This window comes from Colossoma macropomum, unplaced genomic scaffold, assembly GCF_904425465.1.
Source record: "Colossoma macropomum unplaced genomic scaffold, Colossoma_macropomum, whole genome shotgun sequence".
NCBI classification, from domain to species: domain Eukaryota; kingdom Metazoa; phylum Chordata; class Actinopteri; order Characiformes; family Serrasalmidae; genus Colossoma; species Colossoma macropomum.
Genome location: NW_023494793.1, coordinates 44,251,506 through 44,269,789, shown reverse-complemented (window position 1 = coordinate 44,269,789; position 18,284 = coordinate 44,251,506). Strand labels below are relative to the sequence as shown.

The 18,284-nt window shown below is 39.1% G+C and overlaps 1 protein-coding gene across 1 annotated transcript in view; it reads right to left on the bottom strand.

Annotated features, from left to right (window-relative positions):
• Window positions 1-16,223, bottom strand: part of LOC118813990 (guanylate-binding protein 1-like) — a 36,597-nt gene extending 20,374 nt beyond the window's left edge. Inside the window, exons 1-3 of the mRNA XM_036579650.1 lie at window positions 16,062-16,223; window positions 3,345-3,471; window positions 2,604-2,700 (exon numbers count right to left, since the gene is read on the bottom strand). The gene's annotated coding sequence lies outside the window, so the exon portion shown is untranslated. The remainder of the gene's footprint in view (window positions 1-2,603; window positions 2,701-3,344; window positions 3,472-16,061) is intronic.
• Between the last annotated feature and the right edge of the window lie 2,061 nt (window positions 16,224-18,284).

The following is an 18,284-nucleotide window of genomic DNA, read 5'->3' as shown; positions in this document are numbered from 1 at the left end:
AGCCTTCATTACAGCTATATTTCAGACAAGGTTGGGATGTGCCTGAACAAAAAGAAAGGTAAAGGAAGTGGTAGATTAGCCTCAGTCAAAGAATGTTAAGGAATCACAAAGTTTTTTGGGCTTTGCCAATTTCTACAGGCCGTTCATCCGCGGTTTCATCTCTGTGGCCACAACTCTGACATCATTTTTCAGAGGACAGAAAAAGGCTTCAGTGGAATGAGACAGCAGATGTAGCATGTACTGTCCCTAAATCCAGATTTATCACGGCTCCTATCCTTAAACATATTGACCCATCTCTTCCTTTCATAGTTGAGGTCGATGTCTTTGAGTCAGGAATCTGAGCTGTACTTTCCCAAAGACTAGGAGACCCTCAAAATTACATTCGTGCCTTTTTCTCACACAAACTGACTGATGCAGAGAGAAATTATGACGCAGGGACTAAGGAGTTTCTGCCCAGCAAAAAGGCTCTTGAGGTCCGGCGACACTGGTTGGATCCCACCCCTCCCTCACAGTACTCGCAGATCACAAAAATCTTGTGAGAAATGAGGAACAGTCACTCTTCACTCCAAACTCTTGGGAAACTGGGCGAGTTTTCAGATTTACAGATCTGCTGCAGCTCATTGTAAAGTTTTTCAGAGGAATCCGGGCAGAGTTACAGTTTCTAGACTATGAAGGACCAACTGGATGAACCAGTCTGCTACAGCGCCACCCTGAGGCAGAGCAGTGCTGCAGCTCGAGTTAGTTAAGAACACCAGAGACAGAAGCTGATTGTGGGTGAAGCCCCTAGGTGGTAAATCATGCTCAATAATTTGCATAACAGGCTCTTAAAGTGTTTATTGTGTATTATTACAACTAATTGTGCAATTATTAGTGATTTTCACATTACAGACCTTCAATCATGTATTAATATGGATCATAATGACTAAAGCTAAGGCTGGCTATGTGTGTAAGGCTCCTCCCCTGATTACAGGCTCCAAAGGCTATGCTTTAGGGGTTAAGCATGTTGTTGTTTTTTTTTTGTTTGTTTTTTTTTATTTGAAATTCCTTCAAAGACATGAATCCATTTTATATGCCTTTTTAACTCTAGTTAGGACTTCCTCAATCACACGATACTACCAACGCTAGGAGGATGAACGCTAACACAGGCTTCCTCTGACACCTGAGAAACCAGCCACCACATCTTTTCAAACTGCCGCTCACGCAACGTCATTGCACAGCTGGACGCGCTCGGAGCAGAGCGCCAACCGCCAGATCTGTTGCGTCAACTGGCCATCCTACCCACCCAGAGATAGAGATGGACTCCCGGCTACAGGATCGAACTCGCAATCTCCTGATGACAGGGCCAACGCTTAGACGATTGTGCCACTTGGGAGCCCCCATCAAGTGGGGCCAATCCTACTTCTTAAATAAGAATGTTTAATTCTGATTAACATATAAAACGTGCAGATGTGCTCTGACACATTCAAGGTTTAATGATATTTTGAAAGTATTTGACAAAGAGACACAATATAAACAAAGGTTAATAGAAAAAGTACATAACCTGTACTGGTTCCAGTACAGAACCAGGACCAAAAGCTTATACCAGCGCTCAGCACCCCAAATGTTAAGAAGAGCCAGTTTGTCCTTCCAACAAAAATCAAACCAACTTGGGAGCCACAACATTTAATGTCCATTTTATTGACGTAACATTTTACCATCTTGGCTGTAAATGTGTCTCAGTATGTGCTGACGTTCTAGTATAGACTAAAAAATATAAATGAACGACTTACTTTACTTTGCTTTAAGCTTTAGCTCAGCTATAGCTGCTTTTCTCGCATCTCCAGCAGGAAACTTTTCCACAAAAGTAGAACAGTTTTTTGTAGAATATCTCTCAACGTTTGACTTGGGCTGGAGGCTGGAGTTGCTTCTCATTCAGCATCATCTTGTTTGAATTTTCCTGTTCCACCTTAAATAGAGGAACAGGAAAATTTGAACAAGAAGCTGGTGAATGAGAAACTTCAGCTTCATGGCTTTCTATTGTTTGACAGTTTCTCGTTGCAGATTTGCTATGGTGACCAGCAGTCTGCACTGATCTTCAGGGTTAAAGGGTGAATTAGCAGTTCTACATTAACTCCAGAGTTTAAGACCATTTATTGTTAAACTGTGTTGAACGATCAGCAGAGCTTTATTTTACTGTAAAGGAGGATTATTTTATTTATACCTACAAATCTGATTCTGCTGTGGAGCCACAACAGGACAGTAAAAGAGCCGCATGCAGCTCTGGAGCCACATTACTATCACAATCAGTTTTATATATAGCCTGTAACAATATAATACGGCTGGGCGGTGGTGTGGACCTTCAAGTAGCCTGAAAGTGAAAGTGAAATACTCACAAGTAGACTAAAAGTGATAGTGACCCTTAAAATTCAAAGCTGATTTCTAAATCTTACATATCTTCTGGTGATGTAAACTAATTCTTATAATATAGAGGTGAGTAACAAACACATGGCGTGTTCCTAACATGAATACATACAAATGGATTTTTAGGCTATTAGTCATCATTTCTCCTAAGCTTTCCTCTAACACTGAAATGAGTTACGTACGATATATGAATTATAGCCTACCGTATATTTTGTCGATATATGAGTAGTTTGGCAAAATTCTCCTTTCGAAACGATTTCTTCAGGAGCTGCTCAGACAGGTGCGTCTAGGTCCCTCAATCTGTTACAAGTGGATGAGAGAGAACATCTTCAATAATGCAGTTGAAAAGCAGCTCTTATTAACAATTTTTACAGAGCGTTATTGTTTTCCTCACTGTGCCTCATTAATTTATTGTAATAATTAAAACAGGGAACCTAAAAGTTGCATTAAATAATAGTTACAGTGAGTACTATTCAATATATAGCCTAAAACAGCTGTGTCACCAGGGGTGCAGGTGTTTAAATCATGTAATCTAAGGCCACAAACTGACTGATTTCTTGTTGGCATGGCATTTTTAAGCATAAGCATTCTTAACCATTGTAAAGTAAAATGTCGTGGCTATCAGGTTTAGTTTTACCACAGATAATAAAGCTCATTTTATAGTATTGCTAAATTCAATAGTTGCATCTCCCTCCAACTGTAGGCAACATTGGTGGTTACATTTTAAAAAGATTATTTGATGTAATGTCTGTGAGGTGTCCTTAGAGTTATCACCAGAGCAAAGGATGTAACGTGCCACACTTTCAACATCCAGAGACTTTGTGAAAGCCAGCACAAACACCGTCCATGACAGATGTGCATACCTTTCTGGCCAAAAGCATCTTTTTAATTTGCATGTCATTTTAACGGTTAATTCCACAGTCAACAAAAATGAAAGTGCTTACCTGATCCGAGGTCTCAGGATAAAGGAAACTGAGTACGTTTGGAGCTCCTCTTATATAAATGGCGCAAGTTCACTTTCGATCCTCAGGGGGAGGGTGGGGCTCCGTTACACACACACAAAAATGATACCTGTGAAAAACGAAAAGTCACAAAGTTTCACAAAGACTGACTGTGATAGACTGAAAAGTCTGTCCATGTATGTGTAAAGCTTAGCAGGTGATTTGCTAGATTGTGTCATATAGTATTTTACTTTGGTGAATGGTTTAACTCAGAGCCTATAACAGCCAATTTCCACCTCAGGAAAAAAATAGTGTGGCATAATAATAAGAGTAATGTGGTAACAAGTAAATTAATTCGTTTTATTCGACTCAAATTACGTTGATTGAAAGAATCGTGAATTCAAAGTATTTATTTAGGTTGAATAAAACTAATTTATTGGCTTGTTTCCACATAAAGTAATTTTTTTTAGGTAGATCTGGCGAGCCTTTTCTTTACAGTGTAGTTAATTATGATAACATGTAACATAATTATGAGACATGAAGTTGTAATAATAAAATACCGAGCCATAATTATAATATTGTAACTCATAATTATGACAGTGAGTCATTATTCAGATACTAAGTCATTGAGATTGTGAGTCATTATCAGATGTGAAGTTGTAATTATAAGATGCGTGTGCATCAAAGACTTTATACTTACTTATTTTGAGATAAATAGACCATGTGTGTACTGGTCTGTTCAATGTATGGAATTTGAGCCTTCTTCAGATTTTAATCACACAAAGCCAGAGGCAGCCTATCAAATGGATTGTGAACACATGAAAGAATATGTCAAATGTGGTTTTATGAATCATGAGATCTTAGTCTTAGTCACTGAATTGAACAGGATTGTTCCAAGCAAACACACCCTTGAAAGGGTTTTAATCAAGAAGAAACTTTGCTGTAGGAACTAAATTGATGTGGCTGAGGTGGCAGCATTCATTCAACTGAAACTGGAAACCTCTAGTCAGTGTCAGGGATATGGGTGGGTGCGCCAAATTCTTGGCTGAATGCCATGACAGGAAAACAGTTTTAATTTACTTTAGAGTTTTGAATTTGTACTATTTTTACTTCATACGTTATATTTTTAATTTAGCTGCATTTATTTGATGGTACAGGACCTGATCAGAGGTCACAAAATCAATAGCGGAGGCAAGTTTTTCATATCCAGGCCTCTATGTTAGTAGCCAACAATGTGCCAAACTCAGGGACTCAGACCACTCTCTACATTTAAACTAGACTCAAAAAATTTCTGTTTGCACAAGCATTTTGCCAATATCAGTTGTTGCACTATTATCTCACTAATATCTCTCCATAAACTGACCTGTCCTGTTAATCAATTTCTCTCTCTCTCTCTTTATTTGAGCCCCTGAGCGACCTTTGCCTGAGTCGCCACATGGGAGTCACCAGAGCTCCATCTCTGTTGGCTGATCTGCACCATTCTGACCACCATGGAGCTTCATGCTGTACAATGCTGTGCAAACCTCACCTGCATGAACTGACCCTCCTGCTACTGCATGAACTCAAACTATCTAATTAACCGTTGCTCCACCTGTTTTCCCCGTTTTGTACTATAATACTTTATACTAACACTGTTTGCTATCTGGTGTCGACCAGAGGAGGATGGGTTCCCCTTCTGAGTCTTGGTTCCTCTCAAGGTTTCTTCCTGTTGCTCTTAGGGAGTTTTTCCTTGCCACTGTCGCCATTGGCGACACTCATGGGGGCTCAGACCTGGATTTTTCTGTAAAGCTGCTTTGTGACAACACCTGTTGTAAAAACTGCTATATAAATAAACTTTGACTTTGACTTTAAGCTTAAGCCTTTTGGAATTGGAAGAAGTGGATGTATTGGGGGCTCTTTGGAGCCTTATATGGCTTGAAGCAGACAAAACAGACAATGATCCAAAAGTCTTTGCCTGCTTTCTTTTTAAAAGCATTTAATAATCTCTTGGGGACTGAAGACACAAACTGATCCAGTATTGAGAATAATGCACCACACATTTTCAAAAGCTAGGCAGGCCACTCTCTGATTAAGCAGCCATGCTGTTGTAACGTGTGAAGAATGTTTCTTGGTGTTGTGGTAATGAAATATGTAATGGATGTCCTTGAAAAACAGATCATCTGAAGGCAGCATATGTTGCTCCAAAATGTGTTCAGTGTTAATGGTGCTTTCACAGATGTGCACCCACTATTACCCACCCACAACATGACAGACGTTGGATTTAGAACTTTACGCTGGTAACAGTCTGGATGGTCCTTTTCTTTTTTGGCCTGGAGAATACAATGTCCATTTCCATAAACAGTCTGGATGTTCTCAGTATATGATTTCCATTGTGCATAGAACAGTCTTGCATTTGTGGCTGAAGTGACAGATGTTGTTGGCTGACTGAGGAACATTGTTTTTTAACTTTTTGGGTTTTTTTTGCTGATGCATTTTTGTTAAAGTGGAGTGCCTTGACCCATTCTTGCTCATTAGGGACTCAGCCTTTCCTGGATGCTTATTTTATATCCAAGCTTTATTGTATCAGCCTCTGTCTTCTCATTTTAATTTTTTTGCTATGAAGATATATACCATATACTTTATTGAATACAGATAAAAAATTGGCGAGCAGCTGATGAAAAATCAAAAAATGAGAAAAATGAATGTTTCTGTTAGCGTTAAATTTCACTCCAAGCCAACTTTAACCCTGCGAATTTGCAAACCTTGGAAGCGTCAGCCAGTAGAAAACAAGGGTGAGCTGTGGCATCTTCTTTCTAAAAATTACTAAACAGAGAAATGTTCCTCAGTCAATATATTGTTGCTTATCACTTATGAATTAGTTTTTGTGCTAACGCAATAGAACATGAACTTGATGACAGCAACACATCTCAAAAAAGTTGGGACAGGGCCGTGTCTACCATTGTGTAGCATCCCCTCTTCTTTTAATGACAGTCTGTAAACATCTGGGAAGTGAAGAAACCAATTGCAACTGCTGGAGTTTTGGGAGAGGAATGTTGTCCCATTCTTGTCTGATGTAGGATTCTAGCTGCTCAGTTCTGGGTCTTCTTTGCTGGATCTTTCATTTCATGATGCGCCAAATATTTCCTATTGGTGAAAGGTCTGGACTGCAGGTAGGTCAGTTCAGCACCTGGACTCTTCTTCTGTGAAGCCATGCTGTTGTGATGGATGCAGTATGTGGTTTAGCATCGTCTTACTGAACTATCAAGGCCTTTCCTGAAAGAGACGCTGTTTGGATGGCAGCATATGTTGTTCTAAACCCTCTGTATACTGTTCAGCACTGACAGAGCCTTTCCAGATGTGTAAGCTGCCCACGCCATAGGCACTAATGCAACCCAAGACCATCAGAGATGCAGGCTTTTGAACTGTGCGCTGATAACAGGCTGGATGGTCCATCTCCTCTTGAGTCCACAAGACACAGTGTCTGTGGTTTCCAAAAAGAATTTAAAATTTGGATTAATCTGACCACAGTTTTCCATTTTGCCTCAGTCCATTTTAAATGAGCTTTGGCCCAGAGAAGACGGTGGCGTTTCTGGATCGTGTTCACATATAGCCTCTTCTTTGCATGATACAGCTTTAACTTGTATTTGTGGATTGTACGGTGAACAGTGTTCCCAGACAATGATTTCTGGAAGTGGATTAGGTTAGGGTTTCAGAAAAGGGCTGTTCTTATTTGAACAGTGGGGCAGAGTTGAGCTCACGAGCCTGTAGAAGAAAGACCATTGTGGAGGAATTGGGTGTGCCATAAACTGCCACTCTGCATCCTTCTAATCTGTCCCTACCTATCAATCTGTTTCTGCTGAGGAGGAAGACTTCACACTAAGTGTGTGGACATCAAAAGTAGAAAGGGGCTCCCTCAGGTCCCTGCACTCCTTCAAGAATGCCTGTCAAACCTCACTTTTGGTTATCAGGTGGTAAAAATACCTGTGATAAAAATAAGCCCTTGTGACTATGAGTGTTCTGAGACCAGTGAACCGGTTCTGTGACTCCTGATGCAGAAAAAGTTACAGTTCAAGGAAAAACCTGTGCATCTGTTAAATCAAATAAACAAGATGATGAATAGTGACAGCAGCAACGTTACTTGAATGATTCCATTGTTTGATTATGCATGAGTTGTTTTAACATCGGTGTAACTTCCAGAGTGGATGTCACCTCCATCAATCAACCATACAACACTTCTTCAATAATTATAACTTGGCCATGTAATCCCCCAATATTGTTGGAAATATCATTGCCCCTCTTTCTGTTCTAAAAAACTTGCCTGACCCAGAGAAGGAAACAGGAGCTTAAAGTTGCTGTCAACTCAACATTTTAAGCTGGAGAGCTGCTACAAGTAAATATACACCTTTTAATGTGTTTAGTGCAGATTTGTACATGTTACTGCATAAGATTACATTTAATACAGAGAGTTTGGTGTGTGTTAGTCGACAGCGCAATAGACTGTGTACACAGTGCATATCACTTTGTCTGAGGCTGGGAATAATGCTAGTTAACATTAACATGATCTGTGGTTGTGGTAGATAATAGTTGAGATTAAATTGCTTTAAATCTAGCTGATCCGACCGTCTGTTATACATTATTCCTCAGTTATCCTGATCAAAGAACAGTCGGAATGGGTGCTAATGGCATAACATTAGGTTTTGTTTTGAGGGCGTAGTAAGTATTTGCTATTAACATCTTAGCTCACCTATAGAGCATTGCTTTTAAGGTCAACATGCTAATAGATAACATGATATGCTTGTAGGTTTAAAGCATTGGGGAGGGAGGATGATGTTAAGTCTGTGTTTACGTTCAAAGATCAGTTTGTGTTCTTATGGTAGGCATCAAAAAATGGAGACTCAAGGCTGACAGATATGGGGGGGAGGAGAGCTGTATTATAGGCGGTGAGTGAGGAAAGAAATGAGGCAGGTGTGCTTACAAACACATTTTAAGTGTTTTTTATTAATTGTGCTCTTCATCCTTGTTTCACTTTTGGTCCTGTGATGTGACAGTTAAGCGGTTAAACTGGTAAGGCAGGGAAAATAGAGTGAGAACCAAACACACAAAGCCATTTTATTAAAACTAACCACAATAAAAACTGTGCTATGTTGCCTAGCAACAGTCTGAAAGAATCAAACAGTGGACGGCCCCAAAGAAAAGAAAACAGGACCATGCTTCCTTACTCTGAAACAAATGTACTTAGCTACACAAAACAAAACGAAACGAAAGCTTTTATACTTTTAAGCTTTTAAACATCCCTGGCCAGTAATTGGAATTACAAGTGCCGCTGCCAGCCGTCTGACCTGGGGAGATAGATAGAGTGGAAGCCTACATAGTGCAAATGTACCAGGCCCTCAGCTATTATTATGATTGTTATTACTACAATATTTACAATAATTTAGAGTAGTTTAGACTAATTAGTATTATTCAGTTGTCTGTTTGTTTAATTTATAATGATCAGTCTTGGAAAAGGAAAAGCAAATTGTGACTATGAAAAGACTACAAAAGCAAACTATGACTATGAAACGACTATGAAAAGACTACAAAAGCAAACTATGACTATGAAACGACTATGAAAAGACTACAAAAAGAAAACTATGACTATGAAAAAACTACAAAAAGACCATGAAAAGCAAACTATGACTATGAAAACACTATGAAAAGACTAGAAAAAGACTATGAAAAGCAAATACTGGCAGAGACACAAGACCTAACCGTCTCCTCAACGTGACTGACTGTGAATATTGAGGAATTCCCCAACACTCTCTCCCAGCACAGGGTGATCAATCAATCATTTTGCTTGTGGGCAAATATGACATTTGCATAGACGAGTCAGAAATCCTAAAGAAGGACTTCACTGAACTGGTTAATACACACGAGAAGTTGACAGTTTAAAAGTTCATCAGTGCGTGCGTACACCTGCACTACACTACTGCAGAAAATCAGATTTTCTCAGTAAATCGATCGACGTGTTTTCATGCTCTTGGGTAATCAGATAATGGGGAAACTCCAAGTCTACGTGAGTCAGACAGTAATCAGATTTCTGCTTTACAACCAGCCAATAAACTCACAGAAGAAGACGTGATGTAAACGTAAAGTAAATCTCAAACTTCATGCTGCTGCTTTTAAACCTGGCACCGCTTTACCTGAAACTATGAACATAAATCAGATCAGAGATGAAGAATATTTAAATCCTCTCTGTGAGCCTCTTCCAGCTTGAGGAAGTAATGTTTTCACGACTGTTCAGCCTCAACACATGGCTGAGCGGAACCTGCGACCAAAAAGGACCAAATTATATTGACAATTTAAGGCCTGATCCCATTTCACCCCTCGCCCCTACCACTCAGCCCTTAGCCCTCTGTTTTGTGTTTTCACATCTAGGTGTAGGGTGTCCTGATTCTTGTTGAGATTGAGGTGTAGGGTGAAGTGTTAGAGCTACATGACCCTCCAAACGGAGGTTTTTTTAGAGACACTTCAATCTGAGTGTTATGAGAAAAAAAGAAAACCAGCAATGGGGCAGTCGTGGGCTGGAGGTTAGGGAACCTGTGGTGCTCCTGCACATTCACGGCCGAATGAGCCAGTAGCGAGAGGCAAAAGGGCTCTTCCACTGTCACGATGCCAAGCTTGTAATAATGGAAGAAACCGTTTTGGGGCTACATAGAACCCTTTTTAAAAAAAGTTCTATTTAGAACCTTATACAACACATTCTCCATCAATCTGAAGAAGATTCACAATGTAAAGAACCATTTAATCATACAGTGTTCATGGTTGAATATAGAACCGTAATTACTTTTTCATTATTTTGCTGTTAGATGTTATATACACTCACTGAGCACTTCATTAAGTCCATTTTATTAGCTCCACCATATAGTTTCACTCTAGTTCTACAGTTACAGACTGTAGTCCATCTGTTTCTCTGCATACCTTGTTACCCTGTTCTTCAGTGGTCAGGACCCCCATGGACCCCCCCAGAACAGGTACTATTTGGGTGGTGGGTCATTCTCAGCACTGCAGTAACACTGACGTGGTGGTGGTGTGTTAGTGTGTGTTGTGCTGGTCTGAGTGGATCAGACATAGCAGTCCTGCTGGAGTTTTTAAACACCTCAGTGTCACTGCTGGACTGAGAATAGTCCACCAACCAAAAATATCCAGCCAACAGCGTCCTGTGGGCAGCGTCCTGTGACCACTGATGAAGAACTAGAGGATGACCAACACAAACTGTGCAGCAGCAGATGAGCTATCGTCTCTGACTTTACATCTACAAGGTGGACTGACAAGGTAGGAGTGTCTAATAGAGTGGACAGTGAGTGGACAAAAACTCCAGCAGCACTGCTGTGTCTGATCCACTCAGACCAGCACAACACACACTAACACACCACCACCACGTCAGTGTTACTGCAGTGCTGAGAATGATCCACCACCCAAATAGTACCTGCTCTGTGAGGGTCCTGTGGGGGTCCTGACCACTGAAGAACAGGGTGACAAAGTATGCAGAGAAACAGATGAACTACAGTCTGTAACTGTAGAACTACAGAGTGAAACTATACGGTCAGTGGAGCTGATAAAGTGGACAATGAGTGTAGAAACAAAGAGGTGGACTCTGTTGTGCAGAAGAAGAGTCAGGGAAGGACACAGTTTGTGCTTAAAACGTGTTCATGTGCTCAGCCACCTTAAATGGAAATTTTTAACGTTTAGGCTCCTCTCCAGAAATGAAATGTAGCTTTCTGAATCAATGAAGCTTTTCTTTAAATTGTGTTGAAAAAGGTACATTAGTGCACATTAGTGACACCTGGTGGTTAAAAACATGTTTTGGAAAAAAAGTCAAAATCTTTATCTTCTACTGATTTAAAAGTAGGTGATTGATTTCTAAAGCACTGAAAGTAATCAGTAACATAAATATGACACTGAGATGTCTTATAAAAATCACCTTAGAGGCTCCAGATAGCGTTGTATTATATTGAGCTGGTATTTATAAGTGCCCCATATAATTTACACAAATTTCATCTCCGCATTTAAACCATCCTTGCAGTGAAACACCACATACACACTAGGAGCAGTGGGCAGCCCTATCCACAGCGCCCGGAGAGCAGTTGGGGGTTAGGTGCTTTGCTCAAGGGCACTTCAGTCATGTACTGTTGGCTCAGGGTCTCCCCCATAGGACACTCTCCACAAAACACACTCCCCTTGCCAGTGTATAGTTATGCCTCACAAAATATTAGTCAATCAATCAACTTTTATTTAAACTTAAAAATTTCATTTAAAAAGATCATTTACAATGTAGCTGAGCAAATACAAAAAAGCCTTTTTTATTGTAAAAACATATCAAACGCTAAAAAAGTAATAAGAATAATCATAATAGTAAATTTAATAGTAAAAAAAAATCTATAAAATCAAAATAAACCATAAAAACTGCAACAATATAATAACTTAATAAATAACAGTTGAAACGGGGTTTGAATAAATAAAAGTCCATAGGTAATGAGATAAATAAAGGAATAAACTATGTAAAACAATAACTTGGCACTAGCTAAGAAGTAAAAGTTAATAATAAAATAAAGAAAAAGAATAATAAAAGTGAAACAATAAATAAAATATGCCAAAATCTTGTTAAAATATAACTATAATCAGGTAAAGCAGTGTGGGGCAGAGTGGAGGTGTTTAGAGACTAAAAGTGTAAAATCATCACATTCATGACTCCAGCGAGTGAAACGTTTCCCGTAATGAATTCCAGCTCATTGTTGCAGCGAAAAGCAGATTTTGCCAGTTCAGTAAAAGCTCTTGGCTGACTGAGTCACTGCATTTTTGTGATGTACAGTGGTGCTTGAAAGTTTGTGAACCCTTTAGAATTTTCTATATTTCTGCATAAATTTGACCTAAAACTTCATCAGATGTCCTAATAGTAGATGAAGAGAACCAAATTAAACAAACAAGACAAAAAGATTAGATTTGGTCATTTATTAATTGGGGAAAATGATCCAAGCAAAGGTTCTCGTACTGTTGACACTCACAGATATCTAATATAGGATTAGCAGAGTGGAGAATGGAGTCTAGAGATTTCAGAGGAGTTTGCAGACACATTTCTGTGTATCATAATCCTGGGTAGACAATAATGCTGCTTTCACCATCTTTTTTCTTGTGCACACTGGGAAAGAGTTTGTTTCGATACAGAAAGCCAGGTTTTAGCCATAGTTTACATGTTAGCATGTTAATATGGTATTTGTGGTAAATATGGTGTTTATCGTCTAGCCACATGCCAAGTAAGGTATTTGTACTCACTAACTCTTTCAGTGTCAGATCTCTTCAGGGTTGTGATTTTAAAAGCATTAAGATCAATGAGTGCGTATACATGCACTCAATAATCCGATAACAGCAGAAAATCAGATTTTGTCAGTAAGCCGATCAACGTGTTTACATGCTCTTGAGTAATCACGTAATGGGGAAACATGAGTCAGACAGTAATCAGATTTCTGCGTTACAACCAGCCAATAGATTCTCAGAAGAAGACGTGACGTAAACATAACGTAAAACTCAAACTTCATGAACAGCTTATTTTAAACATCGCGCCGCTTCACCTGAAAATATGAACACACATCATCTAGAAGATGAAGAATATTTAAATCCTTTATTTCGTGTTTGGTTTCAGCGCCGCTCCAACAGTGGCTTTGTTTACATGCAAAGATTTTTGCCAATCCGATTGAATACAATCCGATTACAGATTCAGACTGAGGTGTTTATATGCACACTATTCAACAATTTGATGGAAAATCTTCGTTTACATGAGCACTACAAGTAATCCGATGCAAAATGACGCGCATGCGTGGAGTAGCCCTTAGAGTAAACATTACCATGACAGCGAACATCACGTGAGGTCTAGTCCGCGTGATATGAGTTTCCAGTTGGCGCGCTTGTGTTTTAATTGCTTTAAAATGATGTCAAACTCAGGAAAACGTGCTTCACACGCACTTATAAAGGAAGCGGCGAGAGGAAGACGTCATATTCTGAGACTCATAAGCTGGACGTCCGTCCCACCGCCGTCTTTTAAAGACCAGAGCATAAACTTCGTCTCCTCTGCAGACCAGTTTCTGCTCCGCCATGTTGAACGGTATAAACTTTCGCCATGACGCGACGCACATGCGTAGAACATGCTTACACATTCCGATTGGGATGTAATCGGATTCAGGCGTTTACATGGCTATTATTCTTCTATTTAACGGATTATTTAGAGGTTTACCCACCTCGTTCAATCGGACAGAAATTGTATTCCGAATGGCCTCAATCGGGCTAGACTATTCCGATTGAGGTGTTTACATGGACGTGTTCTATTCCGATTGAGCTATTAGTCGGATTATTAACGGATTATCAGGCTGCATGTAAACGTGGCTAGTGTTTTGCTGCGTCTCTGACATCCACCGTCTGATCTCGCACATGAGCAGACTGAGAAATCTGATAGAAATCGGAGTGAGAGTTTACATGCACTGAGAAATCTGATTACTGAACTAAAATCCAGCCTCTTTATCGGGTTTCTTAATCGGATTTCTAGATCGGAGTATGGTGTTTACATGACAATTTGAATAATCAGATAATTGCAGGAATTATGATTGGATTAGTGTGTGCATGAGTGCAACATTTAAAGCTTGTTTATGATTGTAAAAAGCCGAGTGTAGGGCGTTAAAACACTGCTGCAGTTTATCCACTGCAGTACCAGACCTGTGAACCGATTTTGATTCATCAGGCAGAGGCTTTGTTGCATCTGTTCTGCTAGAGGACAAAGCATCTTAATATATGTTACTATGGCTCCCCCTGCTGCATTCATTTAGAAATGCATGTTTTAGAATATCCAAGGTTGAACAATAACACTTGCGAATGCCCTCACACAGAGCAATACACAAAGAACTCAATGCTAATCTGAACCTAAAATTAAATGTCAAATCAAGTGTCTTCTTATTTCTTTTAAATACATTTTCACACCAGCTAATCAAAATGCTGCAGATGCTGACTGATAAATTGTCAACAGATGAGCTACAGTCTGTAACTGTTCATCTACAAAGTAGACACCTAGAAGGAAGGTGTTTCAAATAAAGTGGCCAGTTAGTGGAAACACAAGGTAGGTGTCTCTAATAAAGTGGCCAGTTAGTGGAAGCACAATATGGGTGTTTCTAATAAAGTGGCCAGTTAGTGGAAGCACAAGGTGGGTGTTTCTAATAAAGTGGCCAGTTAGTGGAAGCACAAGGTAGGTGTTTCTAATAAAGTGGCCAGTTAGTGGAAGCACAAGGTGGTTGTTTCTAATAAAGTGGCCAGGTAGTGAAAGCACAAGGTGGGTGTTTCTAATAAAGTGGCCAGTTAGTGGAAGCACAAGGTAGGTGTTTCTAATAAAGTGGCCAGTTAGTGGAAGCATACAGTGGGTGTTTCTAATAAAGTGGCCAGTTAGTGAAAGCACAAGATGGGTGTTTCTAATAAAGCAGCCTGTTAGTGAAAGCAACACAGTGGGTGTTTCTAATAAACTGGCCAGATAGTGGAAGCACAAGGTGGGTGTTTCTAATAAAGTGGCCAGTTAGTGGGTGGAAGTTAAAAGGTAGTGGAGCCAATTTTTAAACTGATTTCATGGACAATTAAGGTCAATGATGGTCAGGATGTAAAAGCCAATAGGTGATCTATAATATCCTCAGTCATCCCACTGAGCAAAGTCATCATCACACTGTTGGCACTGTTGTAGTTAAATGATTTGCATGTTCTACCTGTGGTGCCTAGACATTTCTCAGTAAAGCTGCTGCCCAAACAAGTTCCTTATATACACTTTGCTTCAGTGGGCCCAACCCCATCCTGCCAGTGTTGAAATGAGAAGCCAAATACTTAAATAAACACATGTTAAACAGGACAGGGTGTGAAGCAGACCAAGTGTTATATAAAAAAGGAAAGTGGAGCATTTCATATCACCACAATGTGTTTTGTAAGAGGTACAATAAAATGACATAACTGGGCCTGCTACTGGAAGAGGGACATGCACTGCAGTAAATGATATCTTAGCAAAAGAAAACATCTTATATCTACTCAATCCATGTAATCTTTCTCATTACGGGGTTGTTGTAAGAATATTATACTATTATGTCACTTATTTCTAGATTTTTTTTAAACTAATATTGAATACTTTTATCTAATTAAAGTGTCTTATTCTACTGGCAGATCTGTTTACTTGTTTCAAACATTATTTCTTGAAATAAGCAAAATTATCTGCATTGTTTTTGAAGTAAAATGATCTGCCAATGGAATAAGACACTTTCACCAGATAAAAAAAAAAATATATAAAAATATATAATACTTAAAAATATATGAATAAGTTCAATAATCCTATATTATTCTTACAACAACCTCATAATGAGAAATAGTAGACATATTGACTATATTTAAGATGTTTTCACTCGCTCAGAGGTCATTTTTGCAGTATGAACATGAGTGTAATGGTAAACACAGGCTATTATACATGCTCAGCAGATCTGGGCTCACATTATAAAGTGTGAATGAGGCCAAATCCGTAGAGAAGAAGCCACTGAAACCCTATGTCGACTGAATTATCTGTAATTATCTGCGTTATGCGCTTTGACCTAAATGTTACATGACTTTCATTCCAGCGCTCTCATAACTGGAGAGAGCGCATGCGCAGACACGCTGTCCTCAAACAAACTCCTTCGGTCATTGTAACCCATTTACCTCCTTAGAGTGATCCCTCACGGGTTAGATCCACCTCCGGGATTGAGGTTAAACATGTCTGCTGCGTGAATCAGCTCAAATAAGTTCCATAAATGTGGGCAATGTCACTGTTTACCGCTGTTTTCTCCGTCTGTCCTCATCGCTTAACACAAACGTGCCACTGTTGCTATGGAGACGGCTAGCCTGGGTGCTAACGGTTGTTTTGCTAACGCTTGCAGTGGAGTTTAATGCAGACACTTTATGGAACATTTTCGTTTTTATTTTCATAATGTGGAGGTCTTTATAGCTGGAAAACTGGAGTGGATGTGTTTAATATGTTTTTAGAGCGTTTAAAAGAGTTTAAATCTGATATATGCCAATAAATGGCTTTATAATATGTGACATAAGCTATATTAGTTAACATACATAACGTTATATGCATCAGCCACATAGCTATGGCCATATTTGTAACATATATGGCATTTTATTTGAGATTAGCCATGAAATATATTTTTCAGCCATTTATCAACAAATACAAACATATATGTGTAACACTTTTTTAACAATATATGGTAGAAAACATTCATATATGGATGGCATTTATACTAGTTTCATGTTATATAGGGCTTTTTACTGAATGTTTGCTTCTGGTGCTTTTAATTTTAAAAAATATTTCGCTGTTTGTCTTATTTGTATGATCCATGCATCAGACGTGTATCAGATATACAGTACGATCCATATATAGTGCATGTGTCCAGTATTTGATACATGCACATTACATATATGTGCATATATTTTAAAACGCATGCCTGACCCTTTGCAATACACGTGCATATATGACCATGTATCAGATTTTTTCATAAAAACAACTTCATGAAAATTATGTTAAATCCCAGGTTTGAGCCAGATACCAATGTAAAACGTCTAGCCTTAGCTGCCCACTTTATACACTTTAGAGCTGTTTATACATTTCCTGTTTGTACCCATATGGAAATCTGATATATGGTATAAAGGGCGTATGTTTTAAAATATAAGCACATATATGTAGCATACATGTATCAAATATTGGACCCATGCTCTACATATATGGATCATACATGTTTGTCTGACACATTGGGCCTAAAACCAAATGGGCCTAAAATGCCAAAATATTAAGATTTTAATGGTCAAATCATTAAACAAATAGACAAAGTATCTTAAAATGGGAGAGCTTTTCACTTTGGTTTCTTTAAATGTTGATGTGTTGTGTTTAAATTTGCAGACGGTCTTTTACTGAAAGAAGAGTCAGTATTGATCCACACAGCACTGACGGCTTCAAACAGCTGCAAAACGTTGCCGAGCTAGTTTGTGTTTAATGAGAGATCAAATATTCTCTACAGGGTTTAAATCTGCACCAGCCAAAACCATCATTACACTGTCAGCACACAAGGTTCTGTGCAGGTACATTTCTCGTTCATCAAGGTTCAAACAATGTAAATGTCCCCTCAAAGGTACAACAGTGGTTTTAAGGTCTGATTGTGAACCTTAAATAAGTTTTTCCAGGTGAAAAGTTCGTATTTGTACCTTTTCATAACCGAATGTTTTAAAACAGAACAGTAAAATAAAAGCCTGGAGACGAGACGGGGTGTGTGGAGTCAGAACAGCTTATTTCAGTGGATTATGGTACAGTTATGTTCCCTGATTAAAGGTACTGAGATGGACCCTTGAGGGTTCCACCCCAGTGACTAGAGGGGCACTGACCCAGAGACAGTTTAGTGCCTTTATTTCTGAGAGTGCACAAACCATATTTTGGGCTTGGCCTATTTGTTTTGCTCAGGAGGATGTTTGTTTATGTTGATATCTGTGTCTCATATTTGGAAATGGCCAATTTCAAATAAGTTGGCGTCACACACACACACACACACACACATATGTATATACATATATATATATATATATATATATATATATACACATATTGAAATATATAAGTTGAAAATAACGCTAATACATGTCATGAGTCCCCTTTTATTTCCTGTTTGTTGTCCCACAAACCGAACATTAAGTTCCCTGTCTATGTCAGGGCCTTTTAGGGTGTAGTTGTCGTTTCAGCTCCGGTACACTGAGTTTGTTTTGTGCCTCATTCTTCGCTCTCTGACTCGGAGAGTTACAAAACTCACCGAGTGCACGTTTTGTAATCGGTGAGCTCCGACCAATCAGAGAGCGGGACGCCGCGATCACGTGACCATAGTTTTTTTATTTATT